The 18,922-nt window shown below is 40.5% G+C and overlaps 1 long non-coding RNA gene across 3 annotated transcripts in view; it reads right to left on the reverse strand.

Moving 5' to 3' along the window:
- Positions 1-1,982: 1,982 nt before the first annotated feature.
- LOC122205356 overlaps positions 1,983-18,922 on the reverse strand; it is a 52,655-nt gene continuing 35,715 nt past the window's right edge. Inside the window, exons 2-5 of one of the 3 annotated variants that reach the window (XR_006196018.1) lie at positions 16,949-17,051; positions 6,130-6,173; positions 4,068-4,196; positions 1,983-2,015 (exon numbers count right to left, since the gene is read on the reverse strand). This is a non-coding gene — a long non-coding RNA (uncharacterized LOC122205356). Of the gene's footprint in view, positions 2,016-3,267; positions 3,351-4,067; positions 4,197-6,129; positions 6,174-15,431; positions 15,934-16,948; positions 17,052-18,922 lie in introns of those variants that run through there. The other 2 variants (XR_006196017.1, XR_006196016.1) reach the window with 2 other exon arrangements.

Genomic DNA, 18,922 nt, shown 5'->3' on the forward strand with positions numbered 1-18,922 from the left:
TGATATTTAAGAAGCCAAGGATAGTGGTTGTCTCTCAAGAGGGAGACTGAGGAACTGGTGTTTGGAGTCAGAAATGGGAGTAAAATAGACTTTTCACTGTATACTGTTCTATAAGGCTTAATTTGTTTGTAACCAAATGCATGTATCACGAATTGAAAGGAATTAATAGGAAAATATTAAAAGCTTCAGTGACTTATAATTACCAATGAATAATTTGTGGGGTACCTCATGACAGATCACAACATACCATGTTTCCCACTGGATTAGATACTAAGCACAGTGCTGAGATCCAAACTCAGGACTTTTGACTCCAAGTGTGTGGCTTTCTAACACCATATTATTCCCAGTGTGATTGCTTCAAAGGCTGCACCCCTCTACCCCCGACACCCTCCAGGCCCACTCCCCAGGCTCAACAAGCCATTATGGCATTAACTCCCCAACCAGTCTTCAGCTAAATTTTTTTTCAACCACCTTTTCTTTTTTTTTAAAGAGAGAGAGAGTATGCATGTGAACCTGCGAGAAGGGCAGAGAGAGAGAGAGAGAGAGAGAGAGAGAGAGAGAGAGAGAATCCAAACAGGCTCCACGCCCAGCATGGAGTCCAACTCGGGGCTCAACTCCATGACCCTGGGATCATGACCCAAGCCAAAATCAAGAGTCCAACACTCAATCAACTGAGCCAGCCAGGTTCCCCTCAACCACACTTAAAAAAAATTTTTTTTTTCTTAAGTAATCTCAACATCCATTGTGGGGCTGGAACTCACCACCCTGAGATCAAGAGTCACATGTTCTACCAACTGAGCCAGCCAGGTGTCCCTAGCCAACCACACTTCCATACGGTTTCCTTACTCTCTTTTCTCTCATTGAGATAGAACTTACATGTAGCAAAAGGTACAAATGTTAAATGTTCAGTGAATTTTTATGTATGGTGTAACCACCATCCAGTTCAAAACATAGACTTTTGGAAGGCTTCTTTGTGCCCCCCTCCAGTTAATATCTCCCCCAAATGTAACCCTTATCTAGTTCCTATCATCAAAGATTAATTTTGTCTGTTTTTGAACTTCTTATAAATGGAATCATAAAATATTCGTTGGTGTCTGGCTTCTTTTGCTTAACACTATTTCATGAGATTTATCCATGTTGTGTGTAGCAGTTGTCTGTCAATTCCAGGAGTGGAAATGCTGAACCCAGATGGCATACATATATATGCCTACCTTTATTTATACTGCCAGAGCTGTTCAATATAGTTTTTCAATGTATACTCCTACGAGCAATATAAGAAAGCTCCAGGTGCTCCAAATCCTCACCCACACTTGGTATGGTTAGTCCTTTTAATGTAAGCCATGGTGATGGCAGTCACCAACTCTATTTGACCCGCCCCCCCCCCCCACTTGGTTCTCTGGTTCCCCCATCTGCTCAGTCCTCTGATCTGACAGCAACTCAATGGACTCTTTGAACTTCTGACCAACACTTCATGACCTTCTTTCCCGGAATAGAACCCTATCCTGCTATGAGCCCAGCCCCTGATTGAATCCTTGTGCCCACCACGAACAAATCTGATCTCTGCCACAGGCTGAGACCTGATTACAGCACAGATGGAGCCTTAACACTAGTCACAGACAGGTCTCTACCCTAATCACAGATTATATTCATAGCCCACCATAGATGGAGCTGTAATCACAGGGTGAACCCTGATCCCAACCGAAGTATGAGCCATGACCTTAGCGGCAGATTGAGCTCTAATCTTAGATATAACCTGAGCCCTGACCTAACTCACAAACTGACCTGATCCAAACTCATACTGATAAATACAAATGGCTGAGAGCAATGTTAGAAATTATTAGAGAATACTAGGGATGCCTGGATGGTTCAGTCGGTTAAACATTCCAACTTCGGCTCAGGTCATGATCTCGCCATTCCTGAGTTCGAGTCCCGCGTTGGGCTTTGCCTGGAGTCTGTTTCAAATTCTGTGTCTTCCTCTCTTTCTCTGTCCCTCCCGACTCGCACTCTGAGTCTCTCTTAAAAATAAACATAAAAAAAGAGAAATGATTAGAGAATATGAAATAGCAAGAATAAAACGCATTGTGAAGCGAACTACTATATAGTCTTTCCTTCAAATTCACTTCAAATTTTAATTCTGACTGAATTTCGCTAAGTTAGGGAAAGAAACTATAATCAACCCCACCCTGACATGTTGTAAAGAACAGGCTGGAGGCGGGGGAGTGTGGCTCAAGGAAGCCTAAAGCTGAGCTAGCCCTACAGATGGAGATGGAAAGACGGGTAACCTTCTTCCTGTCCTCACAAGATGGCAGGTTTATTTTAAGGGTGTTTTTAACAACTTAAAAAAAATGGATTCAAAGAACACTCGGGGAAGCCTCTGATTTTTGGGCTTCTGCCCATGGTGCTTTTTTTTTTTTTTTTTTTTTTTAACAATGGTATTTAACTCCCAGTGAGATTTGTTCTTTCATTACCTTCTGATCATATTGCTTTTCATATCCCCTTCTTGCAGTGGCTGTTGAAAAAGGAGCCAGAGTCTTCAAGAATGAATGCTTGGAGGTTCTGTTTGCCCTTCATCTGCTAGTCAGCAGCAAGCTGAGAACATAAGTTTCACTTTTTCTTATGGCCTGGAGAAAAATCTTAATTTCACCCTTAACACCAGGAGAAGGGCATCTGAGTGGACTGTGTCCTGTGCAGGATGGGTGAGCAGTCTACAGGGCAAAGTGGACCCTTCACAGAAGTTGTCTCTCTTGGACAAAAGTCCTGATTGTTTTAGGATGTTTGATTTCCTAAACAATAACTAGGTAAGACAACCTGTGAAAAGGGGCCACATGGTATCGTGGACAAGCACTGGGCTGGAAGTCAGGAGACCTGAACAGTTCTGCCACCATATGTAACTTGCTAACAAATCCCTTCTCTCTATATAGGCCTCCTCTCCATTTATAATAATGAAGTCTAGCTGTTTGTAACATCTTTTACATACATTATCTCATTTAATTCTTACAACAATCCCAATAAATTGGGAACAGTTATTTCCATTTCACAGAAGAGGTAGCAGAAGTTAGGAGAAATTAAGATTCACCCAAGGTAACATAATAGTCATTTGGTTTGGTTTTGTTTTAGTTAAATGTTGAGAGTGAAGCAACTCTTTAATGTTGTTATTTGTCATAATTTACTCATTGGCAAACACTTACTAAGCATTTTCATACAGCAAATACTGTTTTTGACTCAAAGAGAAAGTCATTTTCAGACCTAATCTCCTTGGTTAGCGTGTCAGCTGAAGAGAATATGAATATAGCATTTTCCCTTTCTCCTCCTTTCAGGACAAATTTGGGTTAACTTTATGTTCTGTCTCCCTGGAAATACAATAAAGGTACAATGAGGGCTATGATATTAGGCCGCATTGTTTATGGTAAAAATAACTCCCAATTGGTAAAGTGCATGTAAGTCAGGATATCTAAGGTAGGAAGCCATGACTTTGGATCTCCCTGAGTGCAGTAAACTAATCTCCCACAGGGAATCTGAAAGGGTGTCCATAGGATGCAAAATATTGATTCTTATTTAAGATAGGTCATTTCTAAACTAAGGTTGTCACTATATGCACTGATGTAATCTTAACTCCTTGTACCTGAGCTGTCCCCTTGCAGGGGGAGGCAAAAGGAAACTAATTATTAGATTACTACAAGAACTACGGAGGAGAAGTACCAGATGCTGTTATCTTGGGCCTTTGTGAGTTAATTTGATGCCATGTAAGGCCTATAATAATTAAGTGAAACTCAATATCTAATTGAGCCCAATGACCATGAGAGTAGACATTTCAGGGGTGAATCCAGGTCAAATAATTTTGAAGATAGGATTCAACCCCTGTTTTTTCTGACTCTAGAGCCGAGGTTCTCCATCTTGTCTATAGATTGGACTCAAATTGAAATAATGTTGAAAACCTTTGCCACAATGGACACAGCAATGGAAAAGAACAAAATAGTGCTACTCACAACATGAGTGAATCTCTCCAACTTAATGATGAAGGAAAGAAGTCAGATGCAAAAGAGTACATACTGGATAATTCCACTTACCTGAAGTTCAAAAACAGGCAAACTCACTAGAATAGGGGCTGTCATTGACGGGTGAGTGTTCACTGAATGGAGGCACATAGGAGTCTTCTAGGTGGCTACAAATATTCTTTATCTTGGAATCCTTATGCACTGTTGGTGGGAATGTAAATTGGTAAAGACAACGCGAAAAACAGTATGGAGGTTCCTCAAAAAATTAAAAATATAAATATTATACGATCCAATAATTCCACTACTGGATATTTACCCAAAGAAAACAAAACACTGATTTGAAAAGATATATGCACCCCTATGTTTATTGCAGCATTATTCACAATAGCCAAGATACTGAAGCAACATTGGGTACATAGGTGGCTCAGTCAGTTTAAGCCGCTGACTTTTGATTTCTTTTTTTTTTTTTTTTAATGTTTACTTATTTATTTTGAGAGAGAGAGAAAGCAGGGGAGGGGCAGGGAGAGAGAGCATCACAGAGCCCAATGTGGGCTTCAAACTCACAAACCGTGAGATCATGACCTGAGCGGCAGTCAAGAGTTAGACTCTTAACCAACTGAGCCGCCCAGGCGCCCCCCCCCCCCCCCCCGGCCGACTGTTGATTTCTGCTCAGGTCATGATCTCATTGTGGGACGAAGCCTTGTGTCTGGCTCTGTGCTGACAGCATGGAGCCTGCTTGGGATTCTCTCTCACGCTCTCTCTCTCTGCCCCTCCCTTACTTGCTCTCTCTTTCTCTCTCTAAATAATTTTTTTTATTTAAAAAAAGATATGGGAACAACATAAGTCTCCATTGATAGATGAATGGATAAAGAAGATGTACACATAGATAATGGAGTATTATACAACCATAAAAAATGAGATATTGTCAATTGTGACAACTTGGATGGACCTAGAGGGTATTTTGCAAGTAAAATAAGTCAGATTGAGAAATACAAATACCATATGATTTCACTCTAAAAACAAAATAAATGAACAAACAAAAAGTAGAATCAGAACAAACTGATGGTTGCCAGAGGCGGTGGGGAGGGAGTGGGTAAAATGGGTGAAAGGGAGTGGAAGATACAAACTTTAAGTTATGATGAATAAGTCATGAGAATAAAGGGTACAGCATAGGAAATACAGTCAATGATATTATAATAGCGCTGTTTGGCGATAGATGGTAGCTACACTTGTGGTGAGCATAGCATAACGTAAAGAGATGTTGAATCACTATTTGTATACCTGAAACTAATGTAACGTATTTCAACTATACTCCTATACAATTTTTAAAAATTCTGTATCTTGATCTATGTATTGGCTACATGGGTGGGTGAATATATTCATAAAATATCTAAAGACAGAGTTAATCAGGGAACCCAGAAACAGTAAAATAGGCTGGATCAAGGGTGGGTGGGGTGCTTAATGGGAGGTCAGGCAAATTTGAGGCCTTGGGCTAAAGGCTAAATCTTCTAGGAAATTTCTTTCTGACTTTGCAGGGTAGAGAGTGCAAGCTCCATTGTGCAATAAGTGAACAATGTTTTAACTGGAAAGACGCAAGGCTTTGAGGAGAAGAGAAATAGGGGAATGGGACCTGGATGTTCAACTCCCAAAGAAAACAGGGAACAGAACCTGGGGCTGCAACCAAAAGGCAGCCCCAGTGTGCCAGGGGCTATTAATATGAAACACAGGGAAGTAACATTTTGTGAATTTCAAGTGACAATTTTGGGGATTATGGTTTACTTTTCATGTGTCTCTCTTTTTCCCTCATCTACTTTGTAAGAAGTTTAATTGCAAGGGAATTAAATAAAATAATTTATAAGGCCTTATTTTAGTCAGTACAAAGCCCAGACAGCACCTGAAGTTAGGTCCTACCCATGGTTGAAATGGATTAATTAATTCCTGGCTCCAGGATGGGACAAAATTTCTGCCATGAGGGCCAAATTGGAAGGGAGAATCCAGGAGTCATGTCTTATAAGAAATTGCTGAAAAGATGGAGGTCATTGTCCTAGAGAAGCAAATACCTCGGAGAAAGAGACAGAACATGGGAAGTGTCTCTAGATAGCTGAAGGTTTTCCACATAAGACAAAGGACTTACTCAGGGTGACGTCAGAGGGGAAACAGGACCAGTGAGTAGAAATTCTGGAAAATAGAGTGCAATGAGAAAAACCTTTCATGAGGAATTGGAGATTTTGCAATTTTTCTAAAATGCAGTTTATTCATTTGCTGGGCTAAGCTCTAGGATACAAAGGAGAACATGACCCACAAGGTCCCTTAAAGAGCTTATTAAGTGTGGCAGAGACTACAGATTGTCTAATATTTATTCTCCTTTCTTACTAACAAAATTCTCATTTTGTTATGGACTGTAATATGTCCAGCTAAAATATCACATTCCCTGACTTCTCCTGCAGCAAGGAATGACCAGTAAAATGTGAACGGAAGTTGTAGGGTGGAATTTCCAGGGCACGTTCTTAAGAAGGACTGAGTTAGATAGTAGAGGTACCATTATAACTCTCCCCTTTATTCTGCTGGGAATGCAGATGTGATGACTCAAGTTTTAGCTGCTATCATGAGTTACTCTCCACATTTGAATGCATTAAGGATAGTAGAAGAGAAAGACATAAGGATCTTGGGTCTCTAATAACTGTGAAGTCTCCATATCAGCTCTATATTGATTTTCTCTGAATGTCTTTTATATGAAAGAAACAAACTTCCTTATTTTTAAGTTATTTAGGTTTTCTGTAATTCACAGTCCATATTAATCCTGATTCACTACGCAAAACTTTTTTCAAACTAAAATTGTATACAATGACAATTGAGATGTCTCTTAGCTCAAACAGCTGGATACTATGACTACTATTCTCCTAGGACCCAGTATCCTGTTACCTTCTGTAGGAAAATTTCCCAGATTCTTTAGGAAGATTCAATCTCTCCCTCCTTGGTTCTCTTACAACACTTTGTTTATTCTGCTAGGATAACACTAATTAAATTGAGTCTTATGGCATGTCCCTGACACATACATTTATGATTACTGTTCATAATTGGTTGCACAGGCATACCATGAGGAGAATGTTGAAATGGGGAGGGCACCTATGTTGCTGTCCAAGGTCCTGAACCCTCAAGACACACTAGGGCAGTTTCTCCAGTCTCTGAAACACTAATTCTCCCCAAATAATTCTGGCGAGGTAAAGAAGAGGCAATAGGAGGTATAAACAATAAGAGCTGAAATAAAGAAGCAAACAGACAGAGAATAGAGGCTGCTCTGAACACAGCCACTGAGAGGGGGGTCAAAGAAGAAAAATTAAAACACTTTTGAGAATTTCAAATAATGTCATCAGAGTTAAAAAAGATTGACAACTAAAGATGCGTCAGAAATTGTTCTAAGTGATACAAACTGTGCGAGTTTGATATGAACAACTATATTTGTGCAGAAGGGAAACAGATTGTCATCTAGGTGGAGATGGCAGGAGGAGTGGTCTTCACTGGATTTATATCAGCATGCTTATGTTTTTTCTTTTCAATCATTATGTTTCTTTTTCTTTTTATCTTGATAGTTTGTAATTTTTATAAATACTGCCACACAAGAACTTGGATTGTCACTTATGTTTTACAATTTGTGCTGCTGATTTCATGTATTTTTTAAATTGATGACAAGAAATGTTTTCCCTTCCCCAAATTTGGAGAATGGGGTATTCTATCTTCATTTCCCACCTCTTTACAACCCATTTTCTCTGTTTGGCTTGACTAGCCAAGTGAGTTCCTCCTGTACAAGATTTTTACAGTGCTCTTGATTCAAATTCATGCTGGGTGTTTAAAAATGCATTATCTAAGTTAATCCTCTCAACAGCCCACAATATCAGTGTAATTATTCTCATTACAATTAGATTCATGTCATGGATCTCTGAGGCTCTTCATGAATTGGATAGCTGAAACAATGAATAGTAATTCATAAATGTCAATGGTCTTTTGTAACTTACCCGTCTTTCTCCCAAAATAGCCTATAGAAAATTTGAGGTCATGAACTATATCTTATTCATCATTATATTTTCAGCAATGTCTAGCATGGGTTCTGACACATAGTAGGGGCTCAAAAGTATTTTTGGAATAAATAAATGAATTAATAAAATAGACAATAATTAGCATTGTATTTAAATCACTTAAATAGGATGCATTTATGAATAAAAGATCAAAGATACACAAGGGAAATCTCAAAATAGTCTTAACTGTGGTGAAAGGATTAGAAAAACATCCTATATGGCATTTCTACTGTGTGAAATAATGCATTCTTGAAAATTAAGACAAAGAACAGAAATTGTGAAATAATCGTCCTTCACATCTAGGTGTCACTCCTGTGATGAGCCAAAATGATTTAGCCTATTCTAGAGAATAAAAGGACAAGCCCTCCAGTCCCATCTTTTTCTCTTCCCTTCCTTTCTTCCATTGTCTCCCTTTTCCTTTCTCTCCTTCCCTTTGTGTTCCCATTTTCAAACATTTACTGTGATCCTACTGCATTAATGCACTATGAGGATTTCATCCTACTTTCAAACAGCTTACTCTCTAGTCAAGAGAAAAAAAATTCACAGATACCGGTATCTATAAACATAGTGGTAACATCTGGCTTTATACAATAACATGAAATCCACAATTTTCCCCAGAGCTGCCCTCTTGCCCAATGTGAACCCTGTCTTGGAAGACTTGCCTGATCTTATCTCCTGAGTACAGGAGCAAAGAAAATTCTTTTTCTCTGTCTGTAAGTACCCATTTTATCTGGCTGAATTACAATAACAGCAAGGCTTTCCTCTGGGAGTAAGAGCTAGGGAAAGCTTCAGAATGGTATCTAAAATGACTAAATCTACTCAAAAGAAAGATTGTTAACAACTGGATTGTAACAATCCAACACAGATTGGACAACAATACAACAAAGATGGTAACAACTTTTTAGCTCTTCAGGTCAACCCCCCTCAATTTTCAGATCTGGAAGCTGGGGTCCAGAGAGATGAAAGGATCTACCCTCAATCACACCGTAAGTCAGGGGCAGTGCCAGGGCTCAAGTACAGGTTTACAGACTCCCATTAAGTATCCTTTCTATTTTCCATTATTTCTTAAAGTTCCCAAGGTTTACTCAGGCTAACGTGTGTAGCCACAGCTTTGAACAGCTCTGACATGACCATGATGTAAATGGCACCCTTAGAGTTTTGCATGCAGCAGCCTTGGTTTCACCGATGTGCTCTTGAGGTTATTTTAAGTAGTGCAGAACAAATGTTTATAGATACTATAATTATACATTTATTTTAATATTAAGAACACATAAAGAGCACATCAAAATTTGGCATTACATATAGGGACACTATATAAAGATTTAAAGTTCACCTTAAAATTTAAGTTAAAAAAGTAAATAAATTGAAATTAAAACAGGGTTTTTTAAAAGTTTATTCATTTACTCTGAGAGAGAGAGAGACAGAGAGTGAGAGAAAGAGAGAGAGAGAACACGTCCTCATGGGGTAGGGGCAGAGAGAGCGAGAGAGAGGGAGAGAATCTCAAGTGGGCTCCTCCCTGTCAGCATGCAGCCCTATGCAGGGCTCAATCTCACAAACTGTGAAATCATGACCTGAGCCGAAATCAAGAGTTAGATGTTCAATCCACTGAGCCACCCAGGTACCCCAAAATTAAAATAGTTTTTTAAAGTGCTGTAAGTAGTTCAAGAATGTAGCAAAAATAATGAAAGTGGTATAGAGATTGCTGACTTTTAGGAAACCTTGTTTTTTATATCATGCTGCATCCTCTAAGATAAGATAAAGGACTTTGACACATTTACCTGCTCAGGACATTATGAGAAGATAAAAAAAAATTTTTTTGAGAAGACAACTTTTTTATGTGAAAGTGATGATTAAATACTTTGAAAATACGTACATTTAGCAGAAACAGGTTAAACGCAGTTAGGAGAGGATATTTTATACTTCATCCAAGAAGGATAGAAGGGAACTAGGTGGGAGAATTAGGCCTGCATTTTAGCCTGTAGTGGAAATGATTATATTTTCAAATATGCATTCATGTATTAGCAAAGGGTCAGATAGAAACCCTGTGACCTCTTTTCCTATAATTGAATGTGAATATTTATCGGACGAGCTAGGTTCAAATCGTGCTTCTGCTACTTCCCAGCTTGTGCCCTCTGTCATGTCCCTTAACCCATCTGAATTTACAAAAAAGCTGTGTGGTGAGGATTAACTATGAGATTGTAAAAATGCCTTGAAAGGAAGAGTGAGAGAAATCCTGAAGGAGAAAGGAAGAAAAAGAGAATAACGAAAGAGAGGAAAGCTAGGTTGGAGAGACTGTAAGAATGGGAGCTGGTAAAAGTGTCTCAGACTTTATGTGCCGAAATAGTCATTCTTGTCACAAGCTGCTAGATTCTCTTCTTATGAAAACATTTCTAAGGTGGCAGATGAATATATTTTTAAAAAATTTCCTGAAACATAACACTCTAACAGGATGTGTTAGAGAAATGCCAAGAAAAGAAGGCAGAAGGAGGTAAAGTCCTTGGATGAAGAGGAAGATAAAGTGATTTATGTACGGACCTACAGAGGAAGAAGTCTCTCCTCCACAAAGTCCTCCTGACCCGTTGGGTAGATTTGACTGTCTCCTTCTTCGACCCCCACTACACTTACACACCTTCTACTAGGGTTGGTGCAATGGTTTAGGGACTTCTTTGTCATTCCCACTAGAAGTAAAGCCCTTGAGTGTTAGGACTGTGTCTTCTTCACCTTGTGTATTCCCAGTTTTTCCCACGGAACATGGCACATATATGCCTCGCAAATGTTTGTTGAATGAATGAGCCCGGATCACGGGACCTGAAACCCTGTCTCTTGAGGGATGAATGGTGTGGTTCAAGGAATACTTATCCTGGAGAAGAGATAAGTATGGGGAGTTACATTCACTGTTTTCCAATATCTGAAGACTATTTTTTGGAAGTATATTTAAAATGGGCTCTATGGTTCCCATGGCACAGTTTGGTCTCAGAAAGCAAGTCTGACTCACTGTAAGAAATTCTAACCATGAGAACTGGCCAACAATGACATGGCCTGTCTCAAGGGGGCAAGAGCTTACTGCAGCAGAGACTAGATACCATTTTTCAGACACTAGATTAAATGATATCTGTAGTCTGCCTGTCTTCTATTCTTCATATGAGTCTCTTCTCTTTTGCTTGTTAAGTTTTTGGCTGATTTAAAACATTTCCCCCACTGGGCATCTATATCTATTCTTGGAACCATAGACCTCAGAGTTGGAAGGAACCTCAGAATTCATTTGGTCCAATCCCTTCTTTGTACCACTTTACATGGGAGAAAACCAAGACCCAAGTCAATTAGCTATATCAGGGTGGATGATAGCCTCACAACCCAGATCTCCAGGGTTCTCTTCATTGCTGACCAAGATATGGTACCCTTGTGTCTGAGCAGTATGACTCTCTTCCCTTTTCTTGCCCCTGCATCTTAGAGTCTCTCAGCAGGTACTCCGTTCCCCATTCTCTCACATCAGAATAAAGTTCAAAGAAAATTTGGAGAGTTAGTAAAGACGTATCATAATGAAAATGTCCTGATTTTTTTTTTTTTTTGATAAACCATATTGCATAGTAGCTAAGGGCCATGCACTTGGAGGAGAACACACAGCCAATGCACTGTAGAACGTACCCACCATCTCCATGAGCTCTGGTGCTGGGCTTCACGTGCCCAGAGGCAGAGGAAACCATTTTTAATTTACATGAGTGATATATGGGATTGAAACTTGAGGGTTATAGAGACCTGGATTCTAGTTACTCCACTTTTCTAGTTGTGTGATATTGGGCAAGTTAATTAACCCTCTGATCCCCAGTTTCCTCATGTTTAATATGAGAATAACTATACCTCCCTCCCAGGGGAGAGGTAAGGCTTACGTAAAAACAACAACAACAACAACAACAACAACAACAACAACAACAACATATATAAAACTCTGAGCATAGTCTCTTTTTCTTCCTGTCTTTTCTCAGATATAAAAATATCTGAGACTAAACGTTCTCCTCAACATTCCAGCCTCTTCCCTTTCTATAGGAAACAATCCTGCTCAATCCCAATGTCGATCTCCGTGAAAACTTGCCCTGCACTCTAACTAGGTGACAATGCATATCACTTCCCTCTACGAGCTTGTTTCTCCAGCTGTAAATGAAGGCAAGAGAGGAAGGAGTGTCTGCTTTCTATTTATAGCAATCTGTTAGCACAAGTATATCCTAATTTTGAAATGTTAAGAAATAAAAGATGTATAAAAATTGGGTTAGAATGCTATCTAAGGTCCCTCCCTGCTCTGACATTATTTGAGCCTGAGAATTTAAATCTCCCTCTCATCCCCACCCCCACTCCCATTCCCTTTTTCCATTCTTACCCTATTTTTGGCCTTAGAACACAGAACTCAGCAACAGTGTGCTGTGCAGGTGGAAGGATTTTAAGAAATTTAGCTTTCTCCCCTGGACCCCCAGTAGGAACCAGTCCCAGAAATTGCTGTGGCTGGAAATGTAGGGAAGCCCAGAACAGATCTGGTTGCTTCACTCAGCTGGAACACAGCCTATCTTTTAAACTTGAACACTTTTCTTTATGATTTCACTGTGTCATCTTCAGCCAGTACGCAATTTCCTTTAGGGAAATCCAGCAGCTGAGTTAGAGAACTACAGACCTAAAAGGATATAAGCTGGATTATAAAGAAACCAAGTTTCTACAAAAGCCTTGTGACACACCGTGTTCCTGTTCTGGTCTCTGGTTTTGGTTTCATTTTGTTTTTGTTTTTGTTTTGTTTTGTTGTTTTTCCCTTTTTTCTCAAGAGCCGAGTGGCTTAAGCTTTTCTGACCAAATGACATTAATTACCGTTTCTTCTTTGGCCCCTTTTAGTAAAGAGAGGCCACAAGCTAGTTCTCCTAAAGATTTATAATTAATTTAAAAATTAGGAATACATATGAAAAGGCATTTCTGACTTCTGTGGAAAAACTTACACAGGATCCAGTAACAGTGAGGCTGTATTTCCTCATGGCAAAAATTGGCCTAGACTAAGTAGCAGCTGCCTTCTTGGGGCATGGCTCTCCAGTTGACCTGTGTCTGTTCCTCCCTTACATCACCTGACCCGCACGGTCAATATCAAATTTATACTGTTAAAGATAGCCCACTTCACTAGAGACTCATCCTTGCAGACAAATGAGTTTGTGACTCCAGGAACAGATCATACCTGCGAATATCTGTGAATCACCAATCATACAAAGCTATTTGTAGTCAATTAGAAACATTTTAAATCCAGTTGATGACATTACAAGTGTCTGGATCTGGCACACAAAAGGCACTCACTAAAGAGTAGTTGCTACTGGGCGCCTGGGTGGCTCAGTCGGTTAAGCGTCCGACTTCAGCTCAGGTCATGATATCACGGTTTGTGGGTTCGAGCCCCGCGTTGGGCTCTGTGCTGACAGCTCAGAGCCTGGAGCCTGTTTCGGATTCTGTGTCTCCCTCTCTCTCTCTGACCCTCTCCCGTTGATGCTCTGTCTCTCTCTGTCTCAAAAATAAATAAATGTGGGGCACCTAGGTGGCTCGGTCGGTTAAGCGTCCAACTTCGGCTCAGGTCATGATCTCACGGTCCGTGAGTTCAAGCCCCGCGTCGGGCTCTGTGCTGACAGCTCAGAGCCTGGAGCCTGTTTCAGATTCTGTGTCTCCCTCTCTCTCTGCCCCTCCCCTGTTCATGCTCTGTCTCTCTCTGTCTCAAAAATAAATAAACGTTAAAAAAAATTTAAAAAAAAAATGTTTAAAACAATTTTTTTTTAAAGAGTAGATGCTATTAGTAGTAGTAGAAGTAGCATTATTATAACTTAACTGAGACGTGTGTCATCATTTTTAGGGCAGAATTGGGTCAGTGGTGCCTCTAAGAGAAACACAAATGAGACTCTACAAGAGCAGAAATCTTTACTGAATGCCCTTGGAAACAAGATGGGAATTATATCACAACACATACGATTATTTCACGAAACTTCTCAGTACAAATCTCTCCCCAGAGCTCCATCCTTCAGGGTGACAGCTCATTTCATCTCCATCTCTTCCCACCACTCACCGCCGCCCATTTGCCTCTTCTCTCCCCCTTTCCCTGCTTCCCTTCTTTCTCCTGAAAAGCAGTCTGGTCTGCTCTCAGCTTCTGTTATGCTCCTGTTTCCAGGGAAAAGACAGTAGGCAGAGTATTTGTAAATACTTACATTTAGTGTTCTCTTCTTTTGTCTTTATCTCAATTATTAATATTTAAAGAGTAATTACTGAGAAACTGCAGAAATCCTTCATTCTTTGCCAAATATGCCAGAGAAGAGTTTATATAATTTATTTAGACTGGGCTGGATTGATAAGACCTATGATAGAGGCCCGTATAAAGTACATTAGGAGGTGGAGATGGGGGTACAAATGGAGGTAAATCCGTGAAATCCAGGCAATGCCCCACTTCCTCTCACTGCTCTGCTCTCCCAATACGTCACCCACCAACTTCACAATGAGTTCAGAAAAAGGAGTGGGAGTTTCAGGCGAGGAGGATCATTCCTAGCTGGCTTCTGGGAGGAGGAGGGGCCTAAATGACGCTGAGTGGAATTCTGCCATCCAGAGCTTCTTCAGCCCTTCCTTTTCCTTTCATAAATCCCTGCTCAAACCCCTGTCCACCCCCACCCCAATAAATAGGCGGTTTGGTGGGATCTCTTTGCAAACAGACTGGAAGTGTTCTCAGCAGGAAAGCAACTACTCTTTTCACTTCCTTTCCTTTGCCTAGGGGTCTGTGGTGGGTGCAGGCTTAGGCCAAGAGGAATACAAAGCAATCTTCTCCTTTTTTAAATTTTTTTAAATGTTTATTTATTTTTGAGATAGAGAGAGACAGAGCGTGAGCAGGAGAGGGGCAGAGAGAGAGGGAGACACAGAATCCAAAGCAGGCTCCAGGCTCTGAGCTGTCTGCACAGAGCCGGATGTGGGGCTCAAGTCCACAAACCCCAACATCATGACCTGAGCCAAAGTCGAACGCTTAACCGACTGAGCCACCCAGCCGCCCCTAAAGCAATCTTTTGAGAAATACATTAGAGGGTCTTGGAACAACTCTCTGGTTGGGAATTTAAGGACTATGTGTTTCCTGTGTGACTTCAGGCTAGTTGCTTTCCTGCTCTGATTCTCAATTTTCTCTTCAACAAAATGGAGCTGTAATCCTATCTCTGATTACCTCACAAGACTGTTGGAAAACATATGCTGTAAAATGAGGTACTCACAGGGGAGTTGTCTCCTTGCTCTAATCCTGCTTTGCCACCCACAGTTACCAAAGTGACATCTCTTCTTTCCGTGATACTTGAAGACTCCTTCCCATTGTTTTGAGGGTTTGGCAGTCTTTCCTAGTCTATGTGAAAGTAGTCATAGTTTCTCCCTTGGATGTTGCTATTGTGAGATATAGGTCTAGTTTTTCAGAAAGACCTAGAGATGAAGTCTGTGCCTTTTGACTCAAAGGACCCTGGGTATATCTCCCTCCTTCATTCATTTATTCATTCATTTGATTAGAGGGCAACCATTGTTCATCCAACACACTTTCTTTTAGCCTTTAATCTGCCTGCTGTGATGGGGACAGACTTAAATAAACAAGTCCAGGGTTCAGGGTTCTAGGAGCTCGGAGTCTTTCAGGGAAGCAGCTGAGTGACCACAGTTTGCAAAACATAAGATAATGGTGGCAAAGGGTCTCTATGAGCTTGCAGTTAAGATGTTGGCCTGAGACTGGTGGATTCATTTCCAAGATAGACTCACATAGCTGCTCAGGAGGCTTTAATTTCTTGCCATGTGGACCTCCCCTTGGTGCTGCTTGAGTGTCCTTAGAACTTGGCTGCTGGCTTCCTCCAGAGCTAGTGATCCAAGAAAGAGCAAGGCATAAAAGGCTGTCTTTTGTGACGTCGCCTTGAAAATCACCCTCCATCATTACCATGATATTCTATAGGTTACACAGACCACCCAATTCATTGTAGGAAGGAGTGGAGAGGAGAAGGGAGAAGAGGAGAATCACTGGGGGCCATCTTGGAGGCTGGTTACAACATGACCCTTGAAAAAATCTTTGGATAACTAAATATTTGGGTTCTCTTGGTCCTTTCATGGAAACTCTCTCAGTACTGGTACACTGTCTCTATTCCGCCCCTCATCACACCTGATCTTGAATCTCTGGCCCATCACCATTTTTACATGTGTATAAAAATTCACCCTCGTTAACATAGAGTAAATGGAGGTAGGGTGATATCAAACAAAATGCAACTTTCAGCTGCCTCTGACTCCATTTCTGACACTCCACCACCTTCTGAAAGCTCACTTTCCTGACACTCTATTCCTAGCTCCTTCTCTGATAGAGAGCAGGCTCAACATATCTTTTTGCAGTCCTCCGTGAATTCCGCTAAGTAATGTTTTCTCCACATTATTACGGAAGTGTTTACAAAGTGGGAGTCCAGAGTAGTTAATGACTGTATGAGGAGGAAGGAAAAGCATTGTTAAAGAAGGAACCTCCTTATCCCAGGTTTCTTGCATTCCTATGCTGGGAGTTCCTTAAAGGGAGGAATAGTAGTGGGGCGCCTGGGTGGCTCAGTCGGTTGAGCGTCCGACTTCGGCTCAGGTCACCATCTCGTGGTCTGTGAGTTCGAGCCCCGCTTCGAGCCCCGCGTCGGGCTCTGGGCTGATGGCTCAGAGCCTGGAGCCTGCTTCCGATTCTGTGTCTCCCTCTCTCTCTGCCCCTCCCCCGTTCATGCTCTGTCTCTCTCTGTCTCAAAAATAAATAAACGTTAAAAAAAAATTTAAAAAAAAAAAAGGGAGGAATAGTAGCTTATGTGACTGGTGAGTTTGCAAGAAGGAATAATATATACAAGGCTCAGCACTTACCTCTCTTTTTTATCCTTTGGCACAAGCCCAGATGAACCTGGCAGATATTTTAGTCCATACTTTGACAACTCAAGTATTATAGGAGATCAGCAACTGTCTGGAGCTGAGTGAGGAAAAGGTCACAGACATATTAGGGAAGGGTATAGGATACTCAAGGTATGTTGATGGTTTTACAGCTATATAACACTGTCAAAACTCACCAAATTGTACGCTATAAGTATGTGCAGTTTGTTATGTCAATTATATGTCAATAAATGTGGAAAAAATTAAACAGATAAATGCAGAGAGAATTATGAAAGAATTTTATAATTATGAAAAAGCATTTTATATAATTACAGGATTTTATTATAAAAACCAATGGGAGTCACCTATAAAATTTATATACATGTACATAGAAAATGGGAAAAAATTGTTAACCAATTTAAAAATCTTTCAGATAAAAGCATCATTGTTTTTTAAGTCATTTGTTAAAATTATTATAATTCCACATCTTCCAAATAGTTTGCAAGAAAAACTGACTAATATGATGAAAGATGGATATTTACTAACCTGAATTTCAACAAAAAACAATGGGAATATACAACTGAAAGAGGAAATCAAGTTTTGATATAGTCTTGGGTTTACATATCACCATGAGGCATCTTTTTTAGCTATGACAGCCTCAAAACAAAGCATCCAAAGAAGTTGAAATGAGAACAGACATTTAAATTTCTATATCACAAATTATTTTTAAAAATTTTTAAAGTTTATTTATTTTGAGAGAGAGAGAGAGAGAGAGCAGGAGGGACAGGCAGAGAGAGAATCCCAAGTACGCTCCGCACGCTGTCAGCGCAGAGCTCCACGTGGGGCTCAAACCCACGAACCTGTGAGATCGTAACCAGAGCCAAAGTCAAGAGTCAGATGTTTGACTGACCCACCCAGGTGCCCCTATTTTTTTTTTTTATTTTTTTTAACGTTTATTTATTTTTGAGACAGAGAGAGACAGAGCATGAATGGGGGAGGGGCAGAGAGAGAGAGACACACAGAATCAGAAGCAGGCTCCAGGCTCTGAGCCATCAGCCCAGAGCCCGACGCGGGGCTCGAACCCACGGACCGGGAGATCGTGACCTGAGCTGAAGTCGGATGCTCAACCGACTGAGCCACCCAGGTGCCCCAAAATCCATTAATTTGAGGTGCCTGACAGGGTCAGTCAGCAGAGCATGCAACTGTATTTTTTTTTTTAATTTTTTAAATGTTTATTTATCTTGAGAGAGAGAGAGAGAAACAGAGCATGAGTGGGGGAGGGGCAGAGAGAGAGGGAGACACAGAATCCAAAGCAGGCTCCAGGCTCTGAGCCATCAGCCCAGAGCCCAACGCGGGGCTCGAGCTCACTGACCGTGAGATCGTGACCTGAGCCAAAGTCGGACGCTTAACTGACTGAGCCACCCAGGTGCTCCCAGGTGGCCCTATTTTTAAAAAAAATTTTAAATAATGAAATTCATTTAATCACATGGTACTGACTATAATATCATTGCTAACAAAAATATTTTTCTATAACTAGTAGATAAAATAAAAATAATTTAAAATAATGTTAGAAACAATACTTGTAATAGATAAAATAAAACTTTAAATATTTTTTTAAATGTCTGCCTAACTGTACGGCCAAATATTAACAAAGTCATTTGGCCTCAAACATAAGCCATATTCTCTAACTTAGACTTTATTAATGATAAAAATGACATTTTTTATTCAATCAGCATATGAGATATGTTATCAATCTACATATGAAATAGTTCTCAGTGGGACCTTCCAGGTGGCTCACTCAGGTTGAATTTCTGACTCTTAGTTTCTGGCTCAGGTCATGATCTCATGGTTTGGTTCATGGGATCAAGCCCGAGTCAGGCTCTAGCCTGGAGCCTGCTAGGGATTCTCTCTCTCCCTCTCTCTCTCTGCCCCTCCCCTGCTCTCTTTCTCTGTCAAAACAAACTTAAAAGG

Source organism: Panthera leo, chromosome D4, assembly GCF_018350215.1.
Source record: "Panthera leo isolate Ple1 chromosome D4, P.leo_Ple1_pat1.1, whole genome shotgun sequence".
NCBI lineage: Eukaryota > Metazoa > Chordata > Mammalia > Carnivora > Felidae > Panthera > Panthera leo.